General features: G+C 40.2%; 1 protein-coding gene across 2 annotated transcripts in view; it reads left to right on the plus strand.

Moving 5' to 3' along the window:
• The first annotated feature begins 12,762 nt into the window (after positions 1-12,762).
• nlgn2b (neuroligin 2b) overlaps positions 12,763-25,180 on the plus strand; it is a 65,787-nt gene continuing 53,369 nt past the window's right edge. For both annotated transcript variants that reach the window (XM_085469786.1, XM_085469787.1), the window contains exon 1: positions 12,763-13,575. The gene's annotated coding sequence lies outside the window, so the exon portion shown is untranslated. The remainder of the gene's footprint in view (positions 13,576-25,180) is intronic.

Raw genomic sequence — 25,180 nt, forward strand, 5'->3', positions numbered from 1 at the left:
GCAGTCTGCTTTTTTTCTTTTTCCATCTCGTCAAAGTGTTTCTTTGCGTCATCATCTGTGTGTGTGTCATTTTTCTGCGTCTGTGGGTTGTAGTAATCTTTCAGACAGCAATTCTACTAATTAGGAGCTAATGAACGTTTGAGACTCACCTCTTCGTTTATCATCGTGCCATAGCAGCTGTCACGGTGCAAATCCTTATATGAACTAAAACTGATGCGGAGCTCACCAAGTTTATCTGAATTAATTTGTTTCTGGTCGTGCACTTCAGTTCACAAAGTAATGAGAAAAAATGTTGCACCACAGACTGCTGTAGTCTCCTGCTGGAGCTGAGCAAATAGTAGGACCGAGTAAAAGACATGACGCAAGCAGGGAGAAGGAGAGTGGATGTCTGAGAAGAGCAGGAGACCAGAAGTTGTTGAAGAATGAAAAACTGATTACTTATTACCCCCTTGACTCTTAATCCAGTTTACAATAGTCGACTTCACCCAGGCAGTTTTACTTCAAAGGTTTTGAGCCACGGCCAATTTTGTTGCATCCAAGTGTTCCTTTTCGAACCTGAGAAAAAAATGTCAAAGGGAATACTAATTAATCAAGTAAAGTCAGTGCCAAAAAACTGTTTCAGCTAGTTACTAAATCCGAACAAGTGCTGTTCAACATAAGCCCTGGAAAGAATGGAGAGCTCCAGCATATTTCCAAAATGCCCTGCAAAGAGTTACCATTTTTACTCATTTTTATCATATCATTTTTAATTTGACTGTTGCCTAATTTGCACAAATCTTGTTTATGGTTACTAAGGTAACAGGTGCCATTATATTAGACTTATATTAGTCTACACACAATAAATTTATTTATACAGCGCTAAATCACAACAACAGTTGCCCCGTGGCGCTTAATATTGTAAGGTAGACCCTACATTAATACAACAGAGAAAACCTCATCAATCATATGACCTTCTGTGAGCAAGCACTTTGGCAACAGCGGGAAGGAAAAACTCAATTTTTACAGGAAGAAACCAGGAAGAAACCTCTAGCAGAGAGGCGCAGCCATCTGCCCTGACAAGTTTTGCCACGTTGCAACTACTTAGAAAATATTTCAACACTGTATAACAATTAGTCGCCCGTCCTTTCTAGACCTTAAGTCACGATTGAAAAATAGCTTCACAATGAAAGTTGTGCTGACATAGACAACACTTGTAACCTGAATTTCTCTTGTATGTCCTTGTTGGACTCTCTACAGGGCAACCTTGTGGGTTTTGACACCACAATGGGAGATGACTTTGATAGGCAACAAATCATTTAAAACTTTAATAAAGTTGATTATTAAAAAGACCGATATCTTGATTAGCTAGAGGAAAGAAGAAGAATTGTTAGATTTTATTGTGATATTCATTTTGTAGACATGTGGAGGATGATTAAATGGCTGACTTAACATTAATCCTGCAAACTTCCTGCTTTCCTTTGGTGGCAACACAGAAAACAGCATTAACATCGATATACCCAGCATTTCATTACATTTCATTAGATTAGCTTGCAGATACGTTGGTCTAGATTTTTGTGTAGTTTGTTCTATAAGTTTTTTTGCCCCTTCTTTTCTTGTATTCTCCATATTTTGGTCAATTAGAACTGCTTTAACAGAACTGTACCAATCAAACACATAAGTCACTGGTGCAAAACATTTGCATCAATACAGTATACTAGTGGCATTAACAAATTCTAATAACAAGCATGAAGATAAGGATGGAACAGGAATGAGGACAGTCACGAATGCATACAAAGTAAGGAAGTGCTCAAACTGTAAATCAGTCATTTAATGACCAGTGTAATTTTCCCCAAAAGTCCCAATAGCTTCCCATTTTCATTCCTCTCCCTGAAACTATTAATACTCTTACTGTGTTAATGGAGATTAATGGGTACGAGCAACAAACAGACATAGAAGAGCAAAAGAGAAAAAGCATCATGAGTGGTGGTGGAGACAGAGCAGCCCGCTGGAAGTGGGTGCGATCAAGGACAGAGTGAAAGATGGATAGATTTCATTAGTCTGGGGAAAGGATACACTAAGTTCTGAGGTGAAAAACACCTTTGTACGCAAGCTGTTCCCCAGATAATTACAGTTTACTGTCCATTTTCAGTGTTGCGGAGTGATCATCGCATGGTGAAGTGCACCACAACATACAGTACAAAGGGGGTAAAAAAAGCTTTGTTCTGTAAAACTAGAGAAAGGAACACGATTAGCTGGAGGGAAAAACATTCCTGTGGAATTGCATTGTTCATAGTTAACGAAAGCAGGTTGTTCGGCATCTAAGACAGTGTCAAATGGCTGAGATGCTATATGAAGCTAATTGACTGCAGACAGGCTCTCCTGCAGGCTGAGCAGTGTCAGAGCAGTGGAATCAGTGTTTGAGTGATGGGATCATGTGTTCACTGGACAGCTTTGGGGACACAAGAGAGGATGGGGGCATGCTTATGTAAGCAGTGGAAGACTGGGGCATCCTTGCTTGAGTCTAGACCCCAGACCAGTGCAGAAAGATGGAGAGAGGCAGTATTTTGTGTGGGTGGGGGATGGGAGGTGGATGTTTCGGCGGCTACAGAAGAGAATAATCCAGGAAACTCAGCGGCATAATCTCCTCAAGTGTGGCAGATTGCTTCAGTGTGTGATGTTCACATCCATGTGTGAAGATACGTCTGTGCATTAAATGTTTTGCTTCTCCTTCGTCACTGCTTCTTCTTTGTCTTTAATTTCCCTCCACTTTCCTCCATGCGTTTGACTCTAACCTTCATTCGCTCCACCTCAGCACACACACTCACACACACCGGACCAATACGCTCATTAGTGCCTCTTTTCCTTTGTGTCGGTTTGTGCTTTCCCCACGATCAGAAGATAAAAGTGACCCCAGAACGAAGTGAGGTTTCTCACCGAGTCTGCTGGTGTTCCTCTGCCCCTGGCCATGGTGAGGATTGTGAGAAGGGGGTGGTTGTATGGCGGAAGGGCAGAAGAGGCGGGGAGGGGGTGGGGTGCCGTGGACCAGATTCTGCTGATTGTAGGAAATTATACCCTCTAATTTCACCTGCAACTCCAAGAGACAAAGGGCCTCAGGGAGAGAATCCGATAAGGAAGTATTTCACAGAGTGATAAGAAGAAAACAGAGAACGAGAGGGAGGGATGAAAAAGGGAGAGAAGGTGGATGTAGGGGGCATGGGAGAGGCTGTAACACTAGAAGAAGTGTTGGTCTGAAGCCAGTCAGGGAAGACAGAGAAAGAGGACAGGGAGAGGAGAGGCAGCCACCGAGTGGTTCTGCTAAACCAAAACATGTCTTTAAGGATCACCCATCCAGCACTGCGCACACACTCCAAATACGCATCTGTGGATGTACTCACAACACTTTTGTCCCCCCCACACCACCTATACCCTCACTTTTCATCTTAACACCTTACTAAAGCACCATTTGCCTTGCCGGTCCCCGTGTATCCTCCCATCTTCCTTTTTTCGATCCCGGTTTCCCTCTCCTTCTTGATGCTCTTACTCGCAGACCGTGACTATCTCCCCCTGACAGAGCCGGTACGGGATTAGAGACCGATGAGGAAAGCCAAGCGCAGTCAGCCAGCACCTCCTGCTGTTCACAAAACGCAACTGAATCACAGGTCTGCTGCATCCTTGAAAAACACAGCAAGGGCATGTCTTCGCTCATTCCCCTGGCTGCTTTGTTCATTCATTAACACTTTTTTTTCCCAATAAGCTCAGTGCACATGTCAGCATGCCTGTGCTCATGTGCAAAAGACATTAAAAAGAGGGGTATATTTAATCAGTATAATTATGGTGATTTTATGTCAAGGTTTCCACTGCGAATAACAAATGATCTGAACATCTGTGTGACTATAATCCTAGCTGTCCTGTTTAGTCTTACGAAACATCCTCATCTGACTGGTGAACACTGGAAGTGACACAAGCTGACTTATCTTTAAACAGTTAACAGATTCGATTATGTTGCAGGACCATTTTTAGTGTGAGTATGGTTACTTATGAAGAATTTAAGACCTCACAGCTGCTGACCAAAAGTGCGTTGTAGAATTTTTTGTTATAAAAAGGCAAGGTTTACTTTAGCACCATGTAATGAAGGAAGGCAAAACATTTTAATCAAATGTCTCATCTACTTTGCTAAGCAGGATGTGGGATGTTGGATGACCCACATGTCCTATGTCCCATTAGTGTTGTGTTAAAACAGCCATTAACTATAACACATAGCACTTCCAGCAGCTACATATTGTAATGTGATTTCCCTATTTAATCCACTCCGAATGGGTTTCAACTCATTTAAAAGATCCTTGGCAAATTTGGATACAATGATGGGAAAACTGGGACAGGCTGTACCCTCTGTGTTTCACATTTCTGATTCCAACAGCAGCCTCAAGTCGTGCTCCTCGATACCAGACATCCCTTTCCCACCCCTTTCCAAACATTCATACTGAAACATTTTCTCGCCAGTATTTAATACTCTTTTAGATCCTGCAAACGATGTTTGCACCAGAGCTCTTTTTGAAATGTTGAACTTTTAATGTGGCTTGCGCTGAACATAAAAGTGTGAAAAACACGGTGGCACAAATAGTCAACCACTTACTATTGCTCTCTCTTTTTTTTTATTTTGCTGCGTCCTTGCTGGCCCTCTCTCATTAGTCTGGAGTCTGTGGGAGTGAACGGTGTGAGCCAGTGCTAAGTAATTCTGAGCAGGGAGAGTGTTTGAGGGGAGACAAAATGAGGAGCTGAACGACAGAGAGTGAGCTTGGCAACGCTACAGTGATTCACTGCAGAGGTTTTAAATCCTTTAACATGATTTTGCTCATCCTATTAAAGACATAGCTGTGGCTATGGAGACTGTAATGTGTTACGTACAGACGGGAGGGGGACTGAGTGAGAAGGAGTGAAAGGGAAGTAAGAGGGAGAGAGATTAAATGGGTGTTAAATATAGGGAACAAATCATCATTCCAGCCCTGTCTCTATCTGCAATCCGGCTCCTAATGTTCTCAGCATCATGTCTTGTAGATTTGACTGGATGACCTTTAATTATTTGCCCTCCTCAAATATAATTTCTTTTTCTTCACATAGTGATTTAAATATAGCCTTTTCCCCTTACCGTTAGAGTTTGTCAGAATGTGGCTTTTATTTATTTATTTTTTTCTGTACTGCAAACTTTCAAGAACTATTTTAAACCCTTTTTTAGGGGGTTACAATGACATCTATGTAGGAGCGCAAGGACAGCATGTTAATACTTGTGTTGCACACTGAAGGAAAAACTTAATGACACAATTAAGCTCCTTTTTAGTGTGTTTAAACTGCTAAATGTCAGAAACTGTTATACAGAAAAACAGAAAGCCTGAGTCAATATGATATTTGTGTGATGCTGTTATGGTTTGGGGCAGTGCTGAGGTTGTTACTCAAAAAAAAAAGAGAGAGAAAAGTAATTTATTAATAACGACATGTTACTTTCTTCAAACTAATGCAGTAGGTTACTTAATTACACACAGGAGAAAGTAATTAATTAAACTTTACTTTCACGTTACTGCGTAAAATGACTTGAAACGCATTGTTACATAATTACCAGTTAACAATGTAAATATTAGCCTACAGGGCCACACACCAACATAAGCCCCTCTCCGAATGAGCACAAAGAAACTTGAAACTACTTCTAATGTAAAAAAGTATAAAGGCAGAAATGGAGGCTACAATGCTGAAAGTCTAAATGCTCATCACTGCCTTCATTACCTCTTGAAGTTCAGGTTCTGGCTACTGGGCCGCTCAGCTGTTAACTCTGTTTTTTTTTTTTGCTAGTTTTTTTTTTTTGCTAGCTTTGTGTTAGCATGCTATCTGTGCAGATGTTTGCAAAGACCATAAATGCCATTGTTTCTCTCCTAGAAGTAGTTTGTGTTTCATCTTCATCACTTTTATTCTTTTATGCAGTAAAAACATAAAAGTGACGTCCATATCCACGCCACTTTACGTTAATAAAAAATGTAATGTGATTTCAGTAGCATATTACACCCAACACTGGTTTGGTCTGGTTTGTATTTTGGCCTTCTTAATTGTTTTAATATTGTGTTTATTTTTGTCTTTCCTTCCATGTTTCCATGCGCATGTCTGTTTTTAGTCATTTTATGTTTTGGGGTTTTTGTTTGGTCTTACTTCCTGTATTTAGCTGCGCTGCTGTCATTGGTCTCTGTAACATCTGTCTCGTTTTAGATTTAAAGTCCTCGGTTCTTAATATTGGTCATCCATCTGTCTTCTCTTGTCCACGTGTTTCCTACACTTTGCTTCTTGCCAGTGTTCCCTGTGCAATGTCAATCTGCAGTACTGGTTTGTACGCAGTTTGTTTATTAATTCCCATCATCCAGCCTCAATCTTTGCCCTGTACTTTTGTTCTCAAGAGTTTTTGTAAGCCTCAGACTGCTGCAGGGCTTGTTTTAAGGGCTTGTAGAGGTGAGGACCTAGATGCAGGAGGCAGAATATTTCAGCAAAAAGTGAGGTTTGATGGCTGATGTGAACAAAAAAATCCAATAACAACAAAGTCTAAAAAGTAAAGGAATAGAAACCCAAGAGAAAAAAGGGTGAGGTCTGGAAACCAGGGACTAAATCCAAGAACAGGATGGCACAAGAAGTGATACAAACAGATAGTTGTCTCATTAAACAACAGGAAAGTAATTGGTACAGGTGACGATAGGTAGGATGGGGATGACGTTCTCACAGAAGGAAAAAACAACAGAAAGTAAAAATACTGAGGTACAGCAGAAAACTAACCTTCAGAGTACTAGATGTGTAAAATGCGTGGTACTGTTTAATGCATCGAAAATCTTTTGTGGATTCACTTATTCTTAACAAAGCTGTTCACACCGTTCTCATAATTTGATGAGTCAGAAGCGTTTATTTTTTTAAATCAACCAAGCTCGATTTTTCCAAGTTTTCAACGAATAAACAGATCTGACCATTGCATTTGGCAGCAAGTGCACTCATATTCGGAAAATGCATGCTAAGCGCCTTGAGGCAACTGATGTTGTGATGTGGCGTTATAGAATTACAGTTTTTTCTGATTGCTTAAGCACATTTATTGTAACTATTGGCTAATTTTGCAAAACTCTTCACACAAATAAGAAAACCTGTCACCCAATAATCAAAACATTGTAGTTCTCTTGTAAAAGCAAACACAGCTAGATTAACTCTTCACACCTTCGTAAAAATGGTGTTTCCGTATCAAACAGTACACACAAGCCATCATCTACTAAGCACACAATGCACCAACTGCACACTGATGGTATGAATACAAAACACATCTGGCTTTTGCTTTCTCTGTGCACAAGGTAGGCTATGTCAGTTTGAGCTCATACTGCTGTCATAGATCCATAAGCATAGAGGGATCCAAACTTCAAGTACTGGTGTTTATTCAAACACATCAAAACAAACACAAGTGTTTATTTCCAAGTATAGGATTATTTGCAACCGCCATAATGACTATATGGGTTACTTGGTCTGCAGTGAACATGCTTCCTCTGCCCCAGCATCTGGTCATCTAGCAATTCTGTAAAGTAACAATTTCAGTATTTTTACATCAATGGTATTGGTGTGTTTCTCATTGGCATATGGCAGTGCTACAAATCTTTGTGCGAAGTGACTATACTCACCGATTCTCATTTCAAGATGTCCTTATGGTACTTGCTACAGTGTAGCGGCTCGAGTTAGGCTGGACCCGTTGGCCAGCTACCCTCAGGGTCATTCCACGGTTGATGACATGGTCCACTATTGTAGCTCTGATGTCATCAGTGATTCTATTTCTTACTCTTCCTACCCTTCCTCTCACCCCTCCTCATCTTCCTCTCCTCCCTCCTCGTCTTCCTCTTGCTCCTCCTTGTCCTTGTCGTCCTCTTCATCCTACTTCTTCACCTCCACGTCCTCTTCCTCGGCCTCCTCTACTTCTCACTCTTTCTGCTCCCTCCATTGTACTCCGCACACAGAGCTTACCTGTATTATAGTGCTTAGGCTGATTGCAAAGTGAACTAATTATCTAAAAAAGTTTTCACATGTGAAAGTGTGCCAGACAGTTGGCAAATTAGTGTTAATGATAGCCATACATGTGTATACTTTTGCTAGGAGTGTGTTGGAAATTTGGTAATTGAGTGTTGTGCAGTGAATTGTGCCTACAGTTTTGCAAAGTGTGTGTTACAAAATTGCAAACTGAGTGCAAAGCAGTTTTTGTGCTTTTAGTTTTGCAAACTCAGTGAGTGGTTTTGCTATAAGTCTGAATAGTTTTAGAGATTGTGCTACAGGAATCACAGTTAGGGTTTAAGCATTCAGAAAAAACTGTAAAATGGAATTGAATTGAATTTTGCTCATGCATATTCATGCAAAGTTTTTTTTCAGATCGTCCCAACCATTAAGGAGGAGATAAGGCACATGCTCCGATCATCATAGTAAGATTATTTTTACATTATCATTATTTTAACATTAGCCCAATTACCTTCACAGTACTATACATGATTCATGATTACCTTTATGATATGACAGGGTCATCTGGATATTTCACACTGAATAATGGATTGGTAAACGAGAAGACATCCATCCTGGATATTTAACACATACTGTGTTTAGATCCTTGATGACATGCTAAATGGACATGGAAATGGTAAAACTATAGTCACCATCCTTCAGCCTTCTCTCTGTCATGAGTATTTTTCACTCCCATTTATAACCTAAAGCTCCAGAGTTTCTGTCTGACTGCTCTGACTCCAACCACAGTCGCTGATCACATGTTCCTCCCTGTTTCTTAAACAGCTAGCAGGATAAGGACCTCAGCTCCACAGCAGTGCATTTATAGCAGCAGTACAGCCGTTAACTTAATGAGAGTGGGCTCTACATTTTAGCAATGCAGTTTTATGACCTTCTTCTTTTCACAGCGCATCCAGAGTTTTATAAAGCATATCTTGCTAGCCAAAGGACACGGCTTGCTTTCCTTTACTGATTACTCTCTGCAGACACTGTAAAAACTAATTGAATGGAGGGGTTTTGTAATAAGTGAATTAGATTAAGACTGTTTAACTCATTTTGAAATGTAAGTATTCACAAAATGTTTCCACTGATGATGGAGTGCCGTCCTACTACACTGGCGCTTTTCAAGTCTTTTATGAGTGTATGTACTTACTTAAGATCATTAGTAGTTTTTTTAAAGTACAAAACGGGGGTGCCGAGTTGAATTGTGTACCCTCGAAGTACTTTAAGCACTTCAAATAGACCTTTGACTGTCTTGAAATGCAATAACAGCAGCTATCCAGCAGAGGGAGGTGTTCTACAACATCTGAATACAGGAAATGCGCTGTCTCCTCATAAACTGGATCCCGTGGCTTGTCTAATTCTCTTGTGTGCTTGTTTGATGCTGCTCAGTCAGTTAGCATGGGAAGCTCAGAGTCTATTTAATGAGCACGACAGCGTTTTAATACAGGATTACAGGTTATAAATGGGATTTTAGAGAGAACGTGTACTTTGCAGCAGTCCTGACCGCTGGATACAAAGTTATCTTTTCTTGTACCTTTTTGAATCAACATCAGGGCAATTTACAAATTCTTCCAGTCATATACCACCTTTTGCAACCCATGGATGGGAGATCAGCATGCACAGCCTTGATTTACAATAGGCTTGTACCCCAGCTGAATGCAATCCAAGCCAGTCGACAGTTTAATTCAGCAGTGCAGAGTTTCACTATTCTCCCTTGAAAATCTCACTTGTGATGCAATCCAGGAAAAAAAACCTCTCTCCCACTCACAGTTTCTGACAGCAAAGGCTCCAGCTCCCAGTCTGGTCACATACTGCTTTGTTGTTGCGGTTAATAATATTTGGTAAGCAGATGATACTCTTGCAGCTGTTGACTCCCTTTAATCTCCTCCCTGACCTATGAGGAGAGACCAGAGCCTCGGGGACCTTTGTACCTACCGTATCTCCCCTCTCGTTTTAACAAGACACCTGAGATCTGCCCTCTGCGCAAGGAATGGTGAAAAAAAAAAGATTTCCCTCTGCACCGGCCCAGAAGAAATAGTGCTTATCAGCTCCCTTTTCTAGGTTCTCTGTCCAGATTGACAACAAGACGTTGCTAACGGTCTGTGATTACTCTTCCTTGGTGCATTCTATGTCTTTATAAGACACATTTAACATACCGAAATCTTGACCTTGGAAATCGTGCCCTTTTGATATCAGCCCCCTTTATTTCATATGTCAGAATACTTCAGAACACTTCTAAGTGACAGTATTGTTTCACAGGGGTTAGAAATGAATGATTAAACACTGTACACACATTTAAGAAATGAAAGCAGAAAAAGGGATTTTGAAAACGCAGGGTCAGTTTAAACTAACAGTAATGAAGTCACAGTTTTGCATCCTAAATCAGGTGAAACTAGCTAGACCTCTTCACTTCACAATTAAACTACTCAAAGAGTCCAGTGCTCTTTGCATTTCGCTGCACTGAGCAGTCATCATTTTTGTACATAGCAAAGACATATTGCTAAGATCATCTAACATTTGCTTAAGTGAGTTACAGGATCACGGTGCAGTTCCTCTGCACTAATGGCTGTCATAATTGAAGGCTAATCTAGTGTGCATTTATCTATCTGTCCATCCATCTATCCATTTCCTGCCACCTATCTGCATTTAGTAAGTGGCTCAGACATACTTCCAGCCGCATCTTTCTTTCCATGAGACATCAAGCTGCCTTCTGAAGGCAAAATGGGATACTTCATCCCTCTAGTGTGTTCTGATTGTACGTCCAGTCACCCCGAAGACCTTGCACAAGTCATCCCGGGCTCCAAACTATATCGAATGACTGAATTCCTCACCTGACTCACTGACTGTAAAGACGCATCAACCTCTGTCTGAAAGTCTAAACTCAGAACTCAGTCATCCAGCGAAAGAGGCTTGTTTGGGTAAATTACAGAACGTCTTGGTTCATTTTTTCCTGTGACTAGAAAGATTCCATCATGAGGGTTGTAACGTTGAACTGTGGATTCAAAGCGAGCATACTGAGTGTCATCTTCACACACTGCTTCTTCTGACCACAGCTTGGTAACACCCAAAATTTGCTGTTATTAACCCCGATTCTTTTGTCCCCATGATAGAACAGAGAAAACCCGACTCATAGTTGTCAAAACATTTATATTTCTTTTTATTCAATCATCTTCCGGAAGAGAGAGCCCTGCACAGCCCCAAAAGCCAGCTGCAGAAACTCTAACATTTTTAGCTGAACATGTGTCTTACATAGTGTTATTTCGGTACTTCAGATGTCACACACGTGACACACACAGTTTCATTACAAACTCCTTCTACTCAGTTCCTCTTTTCTGTGTCTGATTTATTTGTCTGATTTAATAATATGCCTGTGCACCAAAACTTCCTGTGCAGCTTGCAATAACTTCCCCTTTCTGAGGTCCGTTACCAGGGCAACCTGTCTGAACTTAGTTTATGAGTCAAAAGTGGCTTTGCTTTACAAACCTTCATTATTAAAGTACATAAAACAATATAATAAAGAAAATAAACACTAAGGATATATTAATTGCATGACACTGTGCAATGATACACCTCACAGATTGTATGGGAAGACTCACTAATGAGTCATGAATCGACCAACAATCATCACTTGACTTGCTTGACCTCTTTTCTTTTTGGGACCCGTCTTCATTGTTTTACTTTTAGGGCCCACTGTGTCCTTGGGCAAAATTTCAGCAAGTTTCCTCCTGTCGTCTTGGTGTCTACGTGGTTAAAATGAGAGACAAAAATGCTGAAGCTCTTTGTAAAGAGCTAGGGTAAAGAGGTGCTATATGTAAGTGCAGTCCATTTACCCTCCTCAATGCTCCTATCGGCATCGCTTCCAGATGCAGCCGCAATTACTTTGATCAAAAACAGCTTTAAAGCCCCCTGCTTCTTGCTACCTGTCGAGGACCAAATGACAAACAGAGAAAGCATCTAGCAGCTGAAGGGCCACATATTTCCCTCGAGGGTGAGCGAAGAACAAAACAGAACTTAATAGAAAGTTAGTATCGTGGCAAGATTCATCAAACAATTGATTGCCAACACAACTGATTCAGCTCAGTTCAATTCACAGCATAGAGGCGAACCCCAACGATTTAATTTGAATACGCTATTAGGGACACTAACTGGTCACTTTTGGCTGGCATGTTGTGCTTGTGCTGCCACCTAGTGGTCACATCAATGCAGGTAGTCTTTACTGTGTACCAGCTGAGCTCTGCATCCATGCTCATTTTCCTTAAATAATATACTCAACCAGGAAGCAGAAATTATAGGTAAGTATTTATTGTTGCTGTTATTTGTATTATTATTGCTCTATATGTAACCCGTGCATTCGTATATTACGGTGTTTCATATTTCACCCACCAAAAAAGTACCAAAAATAAATTTAAAAAAATTAAAAAGAAGAAAACAAAAATCTGCGTCAGCCTGGCACAGATCATCACCTATAAACGCTGGAAGCAAACGCGTTTTGCTTTTCCACGCGAGTATTTCAGCAGATCGAGCGCCCTTTTCCGCCGAATTATGCGTCTCGCCTCCTCGTCATGACAACTAGCAGTGAGACTGAAATATTGCGCGAGAGTCAATGAGACTGCGCTCAGAGAGAGAGAGCGAGAGAGGGAGATTGAAAAGCAGTGGGATCTCCTTCAGTGCGGGCTTCAAAAATAAATACCACTGCATCATCCTGATATTCACAGCCTTTCAGGTGTTGTTCCAAAAGCACCGGGCTGATCGGAAGGTGCGGGCTCTGTTTTCTCATTCCGAGCTTTCTCTCCTTAGCATCAGAGACCAAGTGAAGAGAGAGAGAGAGAGAGAGAGAGAGAGAGCACCACGCAAGCGCGCGAAGAAGAGATTGGACACCTGATTTCGGTGGGGTGTCTTCGCTGAAGCGCTGTTTCGTGTTTTAAGTCAGTCAACCTGTAATCTTTTTTTTTTTCTTTAAAGGGGGCCGTTCGGCACAGCGGGGGCGCACACCGCGGATTATTATCAGCGCGGGCAAATGGGGGGAGAGAAAGAGGACAGATCGCTGCGTTGACTTTTGAAGCGACGCGCGAGTCCTGACGCTATAGCGTTACGCATTTATTTTCCTGTGAGTTCATTTTCCCCCCTCTCTCGTTCTCCCTCTCTCCTTCCCGTGTTTGGGTCGCACTCGCTGCTGCGTCTCTGCCTGATTAAAAAAAAGAAGAAAAGAAAAAGTCAAATATTCCGTGGAGAAGGAAACATAGCAGGGGTGTTGTCAGAGAGGGATGAGAGGAGGAGGAGGAGGAGGAGGAGGCCAGTATGAGGTGTGCTTTTTTTTGGAAAAGCCGGAGAAAGACGGACACCGAGAAGGTGTGCTGATGTGCGGAAGCCTGCGACTGCGTTGCTCTCCTGAGAAATAATTGCGAGCCGGGGAGAAATGGCCTAGTTAGGAGATCATCGACACGCCGACGGAGGATAGAAAAGAAGAATCGTGCTTAGATGGACGGGCCATCATCACCATCATCATCCTCTTCTTCATCTTAATTCCGGTGCTTGCATCGCGTCTTTTAGGTAAGCCATATGTTCACCACCAGCACCCAAACGTGACTGGAGATTTGCTGTCTACCGCGGGCTTCATGTGTGCGCAATATGTTTGGTGACTTCGCACATTGCGCACGTTGCCCGTCCTGACGCACTGTCAATACTGAGGAATGAGATTCCCATGTAAAATCCTCGAGCCACTTTGTTGCTATAGCACACATTTTCTTCCTTTCAGTGGGAGCCTTCTATTGGCCTTGCCTGTTGATAAGCTGTGGCATCTTAACGCGATCGGTCCACTTTGCGTATCCAAGTGGTTTTAACCGCGCGGCTAGCGGGGAGATACGGCTGCGATTTAATTGGAGATCAGCTCATCACGCACGGGGACCGTCAATCAGACCGGCTTGCTATTCTCAGCCGGGGCTGCCGATCCCGCTCGATTGTGGAGATATTGATTATTTTCTGATGACCCCCTTTTTTTTTTTTCATTACACTTATTGATGACAGCTTAATTATGCCTCTGTGCTGCAACGTAACTCATCTCAAGCACAGTGTGCGACAGGCCTTGAACTCAGAAGACGTCTCCTCTAATCAACAAATTCACAACAGCTCTGACACACACACACACACACACACACACACACACACACACACACACACACACACACACACACACATGCAGTCAAAAAAGCCTGTGCCCTAGAAGATGCAGATAGGATTGTGAATTAAATGCACATGCTGATGATCCAGGGAAGGCTCCATTAATATTCAGCGGTGGTTGGGCAGTGCTCAGTTAATGGAAGACAACAGGACCTCTGTTCTGACAGGTCATGAGAAATGGTATATTTTCATTTTTAAAGGAGTGAATGTGTGTTGTTTTTTTCCTCTCTCTCTCTCTCTCTCTCTCTCTCTCTCTCTCACACACACACACACACACACACACACACACACAGATATGGGGCCTGTAGCTACGGAGAAGTGACATTAGAAATCCATCAGAAAACCAATAAAGTGGTTTTGTAGACTTTTGAAGAATTTCGTATTACTCTTGTTGGCGTGCTGTTCAAATAGCTGTGATTGCTTTTCTTAGGCCGGCGTAACGTCAGCCTCGGCGCTGGCATTTTAGGAGGCTTACTCAAATACAGCAGAATGGAGCTGAAGACTGGGAAGCCTTGCCTGGGCTTCATCTTTTAGTGGGAATTTGTTTCACTACATATCAGACAAAATAAAAAATAAAAAAATAGCACGCTACAGTATGGCAGAATTGTAGCATGACCATTCTTCTTCATATACACCGCAGGTAATACGTGTGCTTCATCTGATTTTTTTATTTTTTTTTTAATCTTCAAGAACATACAGAGATTGCCACCATTCCCAGAGCACTACGTCCAATAAACTACAGTTAAGGGCCAATAAGTTAATACTGTGGCAAGCTCGGTGTCAGTCGGTTTCTAGAGAGAAAATGGCCTAGAAGTGAAGATAAAAGGGACGAAAAGGAAAGAACGGCCGCTTAATGGATTGAATGAGAACACAAGGTGGGGGACTTACAATCTGGAACAAAACGTGTTAAGTCTTAATGTTTAATGAAGTATGTTTGGGTGAGGAAGGTGAAGTGCTCAGAAGTGTTCACTTTAATATTCTCTCTCCTCTCGTAAAGTCAGAGCTTTCTTGCAGCAGCACAGCTGTTGGGTTGTTTGTATAGGTGTATTTGTTTGTTTGGATGAGGCAGCCTTGTCGCATATCAGTGCTTGTTTCCATCATTATAGCCCAGAATTTTAAAGCAATATGATTTTAATTATTATTTTTCATACCTCTATTACTTTCAGGATATTGTCTTTTTTTTTTTTTTTAGCTGAATTTCCTCATCAGTGCTTTCCTGTGTGACTGCAGCTAAGTGATGTCACTGCATGTCTTGAAATAACAGGTAGCATGTAGAACATGGCAGCTGGTGAACAGGCTCATGCACGTTAGCATCCTGACCTTGCAAGCTGTTCTATGGTTTATGGATTCATAACTGTAAGATTGAGGTAATAAGCGATGGTAAAATGAAGTGTCATTTGTTACTTCATGTTTGAGATTGGCACACACACACACACACACACACACACACACACACACACACACACACACACACAAGATTGCTTTCATCTGGCTGCACAAGACCAAAAGCCAACTGCATTTATATTTCTTTTTTTTTTTCAGTTTGAACCTACATGTTACTCCATGTGTTATTGCACTGTGAGAGACAAGGCAGGCGTTTGTGATCACTGTCATTTGATTGTCTTTGATGACAGAGAAAACACACAAAAAAGGAAAACTATCAGGGACTAAGCCTTGGATGAGACAATTTTCTTCAAATACCTTCTGGGTTTACTTTTGTATTATTTGCTTGGAATGCTCAACACTATAATTCTCACTTTAGAGCCACTTTAGATTATTTTTGGTGTCAAAATTGTATTTTAGATTAACAATAGAAAAAAAACATAAACTAGAGAACTAAAGACATTACACACTGGGGGAAAAGCCTTAATAAGGGGATACTTTGAAATAAGATACTTTGAATTGTGCAAAAATATTACATTTCCTAATGTTTTTCTATGTTCTCATATAATCCAGTTCAAAGTGCTCCAAGCTGACCTTGAAGAAGAGGTGGAAGAGATTTACACTTCCAAAACAAACAGTATGTTTTCAGGTTATGGCAAAGTCAGCATCGTGTTTTAATCCAGAGAAGGTTTGATCACTAGTGTGAACACTAGAGTTTGTTTCTGTTAGAAATACCCAACACAAAATAGCCTTCATTAGGGTAACGCACACCCAGTGCACTTAAACTGATTTTAATTGTGCAGAGTTAACATGCTCTTATTTTAATGTTCATATTTCCATGGATACTTCCTGGGTTTGACTCTCAGTCCTTTTTTTTTTCAGTTGTGAGTGAGTTCCACAACGAGAGTCTTCAGGGTTGTGCACTTAGAGAAAGTGTTTATCAAGAGTCCAAAAATTCCACAAAAGAGCCCTCATGCCGTTTACAATTGTACTGTGTGGGACTGACCTGAGCCCTTAGAGATTTATCAAGAACATTCTTCACAAGTCTGTTATTTTTGTTGTTCTGAACTTTGGGATTAGATGTAACCCATAGTCACTGCTGCAGTACACTTAATACCACTGACTAGCTGTCCATAAAGCTGCACATAGGACATCACTTCTTAAATTTGGAGTCTTTAACACTCTAATGGTGGGTTTTTAAAAAAATTGAACAATAAAAATCCGGACAAAACAGCACTAAAACCCATCTGCAGCTCGTTTATATTTGAATTGTGGGAGCTGTTGCTATCCGCTCATCGTATCCCGTACCTTAGCCAAGTGTCTTTAACCCTTCTTGATATAAAACATTGACTGTATGCTGGGTTTAAACCTGTAGCTGCTGTAATGGAGGCTCGGAGATTTTAATTTCTGCCCGAAGATGTCGAGTCAGAGGAAAGGGAGGTTAAAATGACCCAGCTCTCAGTCATATCACGACCACAGAGAGGAGAAGCTGTAGAATAGCTTGACCTGACCCATTATCTGTGAGCAAAGTAAAGCTGGAGAAAACGCCTGTGCAAATGCCATGGTAACCATCTTGTGCAACCTCCTTTGAAACAACATCACATAAGAGTGATCCATAAGATAATCCAGGATAAGGGCCATCCTGTCTCGCGCGCTCCGAGAAGAATATCACGGCAAAACCCATTAAAATATGCACTAAGTTAATGCGTCTTTTTATTAGTGACACATGCAAAAGCCCAGTAAAAAGGGACACGTGACCTTTCCTGAAACACAAAGATCCACCTTTTAAATTCATCGCATGTGATCCATTAAGCAGCTGTAATATTTGATTAATTTTATTTTATTTATTTGTTTTTGCAGTGGTGTACAAACTCCAGCTGGCATTGAAATATGACATGTATTCTTAAAAAAATATTATAATAAATATTCCTGTCATGGTTATTATGGAGCTGTGGGCTGTGTTGACATGAATGAGACGCATTTGACATGATACTTTTTATTAGGGCGGCAGCCCATTTTGCTGTTATTTAAATGTCAGCATCTACATTTTTAGATGGGGATTTGATATCTGCTTTATGACACTGGCGAACGGTAGTCTCATCGGCTGAAGGACACTGACGACAAGTGTGAAATACAGCAGAACTGCAGGAACTGTAGATAACCACTTGCTTTCTGCCACTGCTGCAGGATTGAACTGTTGCTCGGTGTAAAGTACACAAGAGTGTGTGATTCATGTCAGCTGGTGCTTGGCAGTTCAATCACTGCTTTACAGGAGCCCAACAAATAAAGGTGAAGTCATAATTTGGGAAGTCAGTGAAAACTGATGCGGTGATTAAGAAGTCATTGTGTGTCCACTGTCCTTTTTGTCTCTATCACCAAATCAATATTTAAAGCTAAGCACAATGTAAGAACGTGGCCAACAGAAAGATGCTAGGTAATGTAAAACGCTCTCATTTAAAAATACAGAACAGCAATCATCAAACTCTGACCAGCGTTGAACAGCATACCGAATACTAGTGATGTTTAAAAATGTTTTTCAAAATTCGGACAAAAGCTGCAGACGTTCTGCATTCATTGCTGAAAAATATGAACCCCTGGGTGTGGATTTGATAAAAAGAGCAAGCTTTGAAGCATCACTTTAAGTGGCGAGCTTTAATGTGAAAATTGGAGCTTTTTCAAATTTTGTCTTCTTTTGAATCTTGGTCTCTCACCTAAAACATGCACTGTACACAACATTTAAATAACTGAACATTAAACTTGCTGCCCTGTGTAAAAATTGTCATCCCACAAGGATGATTTGTTGTGTTTTATTTATTATACATTAAGTCACTAGATGCTGTATCTTGCTCAACTTGGTGTAAAAACCCATGTTGGATGTGCAAAATACAGCCAAAATTCTATTTATGTACTCTGTTACACTTTGAGTTACTTTGTGTGTGTTTTTACTGAATATCTAGATTCGATTAGATCAGATGAAACTTTATTAATCCCTCGGGTGGGTTCCCCCCGGCATATTCAGTAAAAGGCGTTCCCTTACCAGGAATCAAACCCGGGCCGTGGCAGTGAGAGCGCCGAATCCCAACCACTAGACCACCAGGGATCTACAGTGGCTATACATGAAATTTCAGTGTTTCCTAAATACAGTTCCTCAGCATGTCACCTGTTGGAGAAGCTGCTCTGCTGACTTGCTACACATGCTAGGAATTCTACAGTACATAGTGATTTATGGGTAATTCAGCTTCATGTAAACACCTAAATCTGCATCATATTACACCATCCATATTTTCACCTGATCATCTGTATCTCCAGAGCGTGCTACTGCTTTCTACAAGCCACCCTCTATGGCGCTTGCATTGTGACCATTGTTTTACCAGAAGAACAAAGGCTGACCTTGATGAGAATTTTCAGTTGAACGGAATATTCTGCTTGCATTACTAATCTTAGGACTTCCTCAACAACTGAAAATAAATTCAGCAAAAGTACAGAATAACAAGACACGGCTCAGGACACTTGAAATGATTGAACATCGAGGACCACTGTGGTAGCATAGGGAGTTCAGATGCACCCTTACAGTATGTCAGGTAGTTCAGTCAAATACTTACATCAAAGGATTCAGGGCAGTTTATTAGAAACAGCAGTCCACGTGAACTGTGTGTGTTATTCTGCTAATGATGGTGAAGCCAAGTGGCATGGCGGAGTCTCTGGTGTGCAAACTATGAAAGGAGAGAACTGAAAAATCTCAAGAGCAGATCAAATTTAGTAAACAACAATCTTCATCCAGTTAACTACTCGTATTCTCCTCATTTTTATTTTAATTTTTAAAGTCAGTACCAGCATTGAAACCCAGATTGCCCCTACCCCCATCTTTTATTCAGCTGACCTCACAGCAGTACCTTTGGAGTACAGGAAACCTCTCAACACTTTTGGGCATACAAATCATCCCAGCAGAATACATCACATACAGCAAGTCTCAGTGCTTTATGTAAGCTAACCCAGAAGATCATGACTGCAGCCATCCCATCTGTTAAGAGTACACCTTCCAGTGAACGTGACAGTCAGTGTTTAACTTTCTGTAGCTGTTTTGCGTCGTGTCACCTTAAATAGCACAGAGCGTATTTACTATGAATGATGCCCCATTGTAAGACGATGAAGCAGGCCCGCTTTCCATGCTGCTGAACTCCGTGGGACCGGCTGCACAACTTATAGACGATTGTCCTGCCCATTATCGTGCTCACTGATGATCAGATATAATGCACCTGCTCTCTCACGCATATATCGTGTGATGTTTTTTTGCTTTTTTTTTTTAGTTTTCTATTGTAAGTCTATTTTAAAATCTGTCACATTTCCAATATGATGCACATCTACATTACCAAATAATAGCTGCTCTTTAATGGATGAGTTTAAAATGGCTGTAGACAAGTTATTATAATATTGATGCGCTCTGGGTATCCATCGATTTATGCCAGAGTGTAATAACACTTGTTTTACAGTGTTGCATCTCAGACAGTATTACAGATTCCCCTGGCAGCAAGTTTTCATGAAATATAGATGTAAAACATATGATAATGGCTTCCTGAAGATCAAAAGAAAAGCATATTTCTTGCAGCCGTCACCGATTGGTCTTGTGCATTACTGATAATGATTCCTCAATATGTTGAAGTCCAGATTGCACAATCTGGATTTATCTTTCAGTGTCTGGTCATTGTTACGGTGCTATTTTGAGGGCAGCAAAAGATTTGCAGGCAATTTGCAAAACCCACTGTGACTTTTATTGCAGCAAAGCCACAGGAGTAATATATTTACTAATGAATTTAGCTTTGACAGCAGTCTTTCACCAAAAACCCCTCCGCTAAACAAGATAATGGTAATTAATGGGAGATCTTTCCCTTCAGATCGTTTTTAATTTTGGCTCAGAAGCATTGGCTCTATATTTAGTTGTTTGAGGAGGAGCTGCTAAGGACCGGTGTACATTTTCAACTCCTCGGCAAGGTGACCTCCTGCTGTTCTGTGAAAAAACCTACTTGTGCCATGTGCAGTATGGAAGCAGATCGTGATTGTGCCTGATCATAAAAAGCAGATTTTTGTTTGGATCCTTACTATAACAATGTGAGTTGTTTGCTTGCTCTTTTAATTCACAACATTTTCCCTTTCAGTTACTTAAGTTACATTAAGCCTTATACAGTGAAAGCACTTGGTTAAAAGCAGAGACAGCTTTCATAGCTATGATTGTTATTTCAGTTTTTATTTAAGTCTAAGGGTGGATAAATGAAGGTTAAAAAAGTGAAGATCTTTCAACTACGTTATGAGTGTCAATATTGCATAGCTTGTCCACCAGAGGGCACTATGCAAATTCACTGTTCGCAACAAGTGTTTCCTACAAACACAGCAGTTGGGCAGAGCCTAGTGTAAATGAGTAATTAAATAACTACATGTAACACAGATTTGTTGTGTTTATGTTTTGTGTGTCTGAAAAAGGAATTATCAGGAAATATCGGTACTGTTGTGCGTCCTAAAAGTCCTATATCAGTCAAACAATCAGAATATACAAGAACCTTATTTAGCAGATACACAGTCCACCTAATATCAGTTTCCATGCCAACTCATCCAATTAGATGAGTGTATTTTTAATTCCTTTGAGGTAAATGTATTTTATTGTATGTATTTTAACTTTTCAGACTTTTCTGAAGAGTATGAAAATGCTACGTATTACTGCGGGAGGTGATATTTATGGTTTTCAATGCCATTTTCCCTTTTCGGTGTAATAAAGGGTAAGAAAAAAACAACCCGAAAGACTCAGTTTGTTATTCTTGGGATCCCTTGCTGATATTGCAGGAGTAGCTGCATTCACACTTATAGAGCTCGCCTGGTTTAATTTTCAGAGGAAAAAGGCTGCCGCGTTGCCAAAGAGGAGAAAACGCTACGCAGGTTATCCAATCCAGCCTTGTTTTAAAAAACATTTTAATTATTCATTTGTTTGGATGTGCAGAACACAACTGGACTACAGTGCATTACCACAGCAGTTAGGGAGATGGGTTTCAGCAGCGCTGAAAGACTCCAACAACACAAACAAGAACATGCGAACAGAATGAATGCCATGTACTTAAAAACACAAGACAGTCATTGAATTCCAAACAGAGAGACAGTAACACGCTGGTGTAATTGCATCAAATGTTTCAAAGCATCTGAGCAACTAAACAAGCACCTTTGCTGGTGTAAAGACTTATTCAGTATTGAATCAAAAGGTTTATTGATGCTCATGGTTTTGGATTTGAATTGGTTACAAAATTACCGTGTATTATCCATTTCAAAATATATGTTTTTGCACCTATAGTATTATAAATTGTGTTGTGTGTAAGTAAAATCTTGCTCATGCTGAACTCTTTACCACTACTTTATTAAGAAGTTATCCGCCCAGTTGCAATACAATGCTGTTATCAGATGTTGGCCCAACATACATATTACAAGTAAGCAGGCTCCCACTATTACCTATAAATAAGCCCAGACGTTATCTGCTCATCTATTGTAATCAATAATTTATGAAAGATTATGAAGGAGACATAGTGGTTGTATGATGTTTGTGGGAATGCTATTGTAAGCTAGAGAAAAGAGCTTTTTAACCTGTACTTTACAATGTCAAAAAAATCCCTAAAGCTAATCAAGTACTTTTGGTACCTGAACCTAAACAAGCATTGTGTGGAAACCAAAGCAAATCGGGTAAAAAAAAAAAAGGAAAAAAAGGAAAAAAAGATTTGAAACAAAAATTAATAGATTTTGCTAAATCAAAGTTTAAATTTGACATGGTAACATTTCTTCATAAAACTAGCTGCTGTTGTGGTCTTTTCTTTTCATTCTCACTTTAACAGGAGCCTCTGTGCACAGCGTTACATCTACTTATCACCCCGTCTTAGCATTACAGCTCAATTTTCCTGCTTTTCCAGTTGCACTTCGTGTTATGTCTTCCAATACACCTCTGGTTCTCTCCAAATACACACTGCATTCTCAGCATATGTGATCTCTGTAGCATAGCTTTTTTTTTTTTAACTGACATGGTTTTACACAAGTAAGAACCGCACAATCTCCTAATGCTCCTTATGTGTATTATTTCCCCTTGGGAGTGTAACTAAATTTCAAATTGTAACACCCATTACAAAATATCATTTTAAATCCATAATAAAGAAAAACCTAATCACATTTTTGTTGTAATGTTCAAAACATAAGTGGCTAGACTTTGATTATATGATAGTAAAAAGGCAAGGCCATGCTTGTTACTGGGACAACACAGATTGCAGTAATAGTTCAATTAAGCATACGCTCAGTTCACATTAAGGTGATTTAACCCAGCAGGGGTATGTTTAGTTAGACCGGGGACAGTTTACATAGACAAGGAATTACCGAGAAATGTCAGGCCTGACTTCTTGTTGTTGTTTCTTTGAGCGAGGTCTCATTATTCGCAAGGTTACCTGAAAGCATTCAATCAAAAAAGACGAGGGCTTTCGGTACTACAGCTCCATTTTGTCGGCCTTGCAAACACACCATGAGGGAATTCTTGTCAAATCCTTCCTAACCCTCTTGACAAAAAGAACATGTTTAAGCAAAAGCATAAATGACTAGTGTCTGGAGTGCTGGTGTTATTACCAGGTTATCCCCATATCCCGCTGTCACACATTTAGTAGACCACTGTTGATGTGACATGTTTAACATCTTAATACAGGGCTGTGTTTAATTGACTGAAAACAATTATGATCGGTGAAAAACATTTTCTTTCATTCTTTTCAACATGGGCTTCTCTGTAGTTTGATATTAATTCTTTAAAATAATATTCAAAACTCGTTAAAACTTTACAGACTAGTCTATCTAAGAGTCAAACAGAACTGTGGCTGCTTGGTAAATTTGAATATTAACGCTTAGTCCTTACAAGAAAAATTTAAGTTTACTTGCATATTAAACTGACCAATGCTCTAAAGTAAATAAGAACATTTTAAAAATGTGCAATAACATACTGTTCTGGTTCAGATAAGTCAAGATTGTTGCCTCCTAGAAAGAGATTTTTCTCTCTTTTCGTCCGTGGCTTATAAAATCACAGTTAACAACCATGCTACTTCTCCTTTGACACTACTGAAATTGAATTGGTTTGAAATGAGCTGCGAGGGAAACTTCATGGCAGAATGGCCATTTGAAAATATAAACAGCGCAGGCAGAAAAGTACTGACGAGTGACGTGTTATGAAGGTAGACCGCCATGTGTAAAGTGAAATGAAGCAATGACTGTGATGTAAAAGTGCTGGCCTTTGGCTTTAGGGACATTTGAGGTCCCCAGTAGGTTTGTACAGCAACAGGGTTTGTATCACTGTTTTAGATGTGTAAATCCTTGGTTAGATACAATAGAGGAAACCAGACCAGACGGAAACTATTCAACCTATGCTAAGAGTATAATTCTTTCATAGCTATGGTTCGACATGCTGTCTTCATAAACTATCAGTGTGATTTAAGACCAGGAGGAAGAGCTCTAACATGACAGCCAGCAAACCACTCTACCCTTACTACCAGCACCTGCCTGTATTGTGGCCATGGCTGATTTTACCTTTCCACCATTCTCCTCACATTATTTCCCAAGCCTTCCCCTTTGTGCTAACTTTGGCTTCATATCTTGTTCTTTCCATCTTTATTCCTTGGGATATTTTTCTTGTGCTATTATTATTATTTCCCTTTCTCCGTTTTGTTGGCAGAAAAACTATCACATCATCTGGAATCCCTTTAAGAAAGAACAGATTGTTTTTTATTATTTTATTTAAGTTGATGCTCTTAATCCAGTGAACAATGTTTTTAAGATAAAAACAGCTAATAACTATAAGACCTTTAATATTTTAATTCAGATTAGTTTTGTAATTGATATATATATTTTTTTTATTTTAAAAAACAACTGGGAAGCCTGCAAAGTTAGTATTTAGTACCATCCTTTTGGCAAGCACTACGCTTGTCAGTAGCGAGACTTGCAGTTCACCCTTTTATACCTACTTACGCTAATATTCCCGAGACTTTGTGCATATTTATAATCACAGTTGTCATACGCATGGAAAACCTTCAACTTATTTGGTATTTTTTAGGTAGTCCGTTGTGGATTTTGAGTTAGGATTTTGAGTTGTTGTGTATTCAGCCTTTTGACAGACACTGACTTGCTTGGTATTTAACTGAGCCTGTGCTTCCGTCTACTAGTGAAATGTTCTTGGTTTCACTGGCTGCAACACAAGCCCAAAGCATGATCGATCCATTCCCGTGTGGAACATTTGGTGAGCTGTTCTTTTCATGACATTTTGCACCCTTCCTTCTCCTGCAGGAATGGTTTTCTACTGATGAATGTTCCATAAAGGTCATGCTTGTGCAGGTGTTGCTGCACAGTAGAACAGTGCACCACCACTCCAGAGCCAGCTAAACCTCCCTAAAGGTCTTCTTTGAGCCAAATAGGGGTTTTGATTTGCCTTTCTAGCAATCCAATGTGCAGCCAACTCAACTTCCTATTTCAGTTAACTTCTATTTCTTAATAAATCTTCAGTGGGAAGAGCTTCCTAAAAATGCAGTGCTATTTTGTTTTCACATTC

The sequence above is a fragment of the Copadichromis virginalis genome, linkage group LG10 (genome assembly GCF_057382275.1).
Source record: "Copadichromis virginalis isolate Kocher_CV1m ecotype Utaka linkage group LG10, C_Virginalis_male_GT1.1, whole genome shotgun sequence".
In the NCBI taxonomy this organism is placed as follows: Eukaryota; Metazoa; Chordata; class Actinopteri; order Cichliformes; family Cichlidae; genus Copadichromis; species Copadichromis virginalis.